Here is a 2,500-nt window from a genome sequence, read left to right on the forward strand (position 1 = left end):
TTAAATATTTATGACATTTCATAATATCAGTACTGGTTTCAGGTGAACCATTACAGTGTTACGTTAGTATATCTCGAGCTAAGTATGACACGCGGCAATGAACTAATGTTGCGATAATTAACCGTATTTTATCTTGCTTAAGTTATGATCATCATCATAAAACTAACGTCTATGATACTATAATTACTCCACTTTCACTAGTCTTAAGATCGGTATCAGGTGCTATCAGCCTCCAGTATTGACGATACATCAACGTAAAGACCTAACTTCTTACATCCATATTAATTACAATTCATCATCATGACTGCATTCCTTATTTATTACCTTCTTTCAGCCTCTCATTCGTCAAATTTTCGCACAATATGTCGACATGAATATTTACGTAATTATTCAACCTTTCAGCATCGTAAATAACAACACACATACTTGACTTCTTAACGGATTACTAAAAACTCTTCTTTTTTATCAACATAATTTGCTTATCTACAACACACACACTCTTATATACAACTACTTAACACGTGCTTGCCTCCAGCGCTTCTTTCATCCTCTCCTTCCGTTCTGCCTCTGACGTCCTCATCCTCATTATCATGACAACCGCAGCCACAAGCAATTTGAGACTTGACAGCTTAATACCACACTCAGAAGGCAACACAACGCCGTCTGGGGTCTACAAATTGGCATTCGTCTTGCAACATGATATTGCTTTTGAAATGTACAGTTTTTATCGGTTGTGGTAATCATTGTGCAGTTTAAAAAGATATATGTTGCTCTTCATAGAGCCGTAGATTGTCGGTTGTGATACGACGGGTAATTTTGATGATTATAAATCAAAGTTAAGTTTAAAATTAGTGCGTGAATACATCATCGTGTCACCATAATAAGGTTTTGCCTTAAGTATGACGACGATAATCACAGGCAACAATATCTATCAGAACAACAGGCAGTTGAAACGACAACTACTAGCAATGCTACCAGCCACAGCATGGATTACAGCACGATATATGACTAGGATTTACCACTGGAGTTCTGACTAAATTTACCGCACTGGCTGTTAAATCAAAACTCTGTTCATACATTCAATTTATTCTCCTAAAGAAGCTTATTCTGAATACAGTCGTTCTCTGAGGAAGCAATGGGTTTTAAACTCACTATGTATGACAATAGTAAATCAAGGTAAGACACGCCATAAACAATATGTTTTCTTCCGAATGGTGCACAGGCTGTTGTGTATGTACTCATGTGCTTGTGTCACCTCACATGTTGAGAGCATTTGCAAAAACATGTTAACAGAACATAATGTGAGCTTGTATAGAGATATTAATGGAACAATTAGATATATTAAGGGGACAATTAGGTGAAAAGACCAAAGAATAATTATGTAGCAATAACGTTAGATTCATTAATTATCAACTAAAAAGCTTAAGTACAAAGAATAAGCTAACAACAATAATTACAGGCATAAAGAATAAAGTAACAATAGTAGCTAAGCATATAGAAAAACGCTAGTGGTAGTAACTGAATGTATAACAATATCAGCATTGCAAGTATAAACGTGAAATAAGAATCAACAGCAATATAAAAGCAAATGGTTATATATCCACAAGATACATTTACATCAATGTAATGTATACGTATATATATATATATATATATATATATATACACACACACACACACACACACACACACACACACACACACACACATATATATATATATATATATATATATATATATATATATATATATATACATACATATATATACACACACACACACATATGTATATATATACATATATATACATATATGTATATATATATATACTGTATCATCTGTTATATCATGCAACTCCAATCGCCGATGTCTCGCTTTATCGTGCAAAACTTTATACACAATGAACATAAATCTAAATAAAAATAAATCTACGGTGACATGCTGCCAACTTTTACTTTAGTGTGCCGGCTCGACCCCCGCGGCATAAATCTAAGGGAATGCACGCCAGACTTGACTACACGCCTTCCTCGGAATGTAAACTCGGCTAAAATTCCGAAAGCCTCGTCCAATTTCCACAAAGTTCTTGAGCTCCGTCCTAGTTCCGATGAAGACATTCTGAGCACTAGAATATATGAGGATATTCAAGTTTTAATGGCAACGTACAAGTTTTAAACGAATTATCTAAGGCATGATTAGGGCCGACCGTCTTTGCCATGACTGATATGTTTATAACGAGCAAGGATACCTCACAAGGGTCGTATTAGCTAGAAGAATAACTTCACTGGCTGTTAGTTATTACACTATCAGACCATCACATACTATTCGTTTTATTATCGACATACATCTTTAATTGTCTTATAAGTAAAGAAATTAGCATCTCAAACACTAACAAACTTAACACTGTATTGCATTCATTCGGTCACATCTAATTCCCCTGTCACATCATCTCTAGATGCTAGTTACTATTTCTGCTATTATTTAACACCCGCTAACCGCTATC

General features: G+C 34.7%; 1 long non-coding RNA gene across 1 annotated transcript in view; it reads left to right on the plus strand.

Annotated features, from left to right (window-relative positions):
- LOC125035958 overlaps window positions 1–2,500 on the plus strand; it is an 85,646-nt gene that overhangs the window by 24,824 nt on the left and 58,322 nt on the right. The gene's annotated exons all lie outside the window — the stretch shown is intronic.

The sequence above is a fragment of the Penaeus chinensis genome, chromosome 2, assembly GCF_019202785.1.
Source record: "Penaeus chinensis breed Huanghai No. 1 chromosome 2, ASM1920278v2, whole genome shotgun sequence".
NCBI classification, from domain to species: Eukaryota; Metazoa; Arthropoda; class Malacostraca; order Decapoda; family Penaeidae; genus Penaeus; species Penaeus chinensis.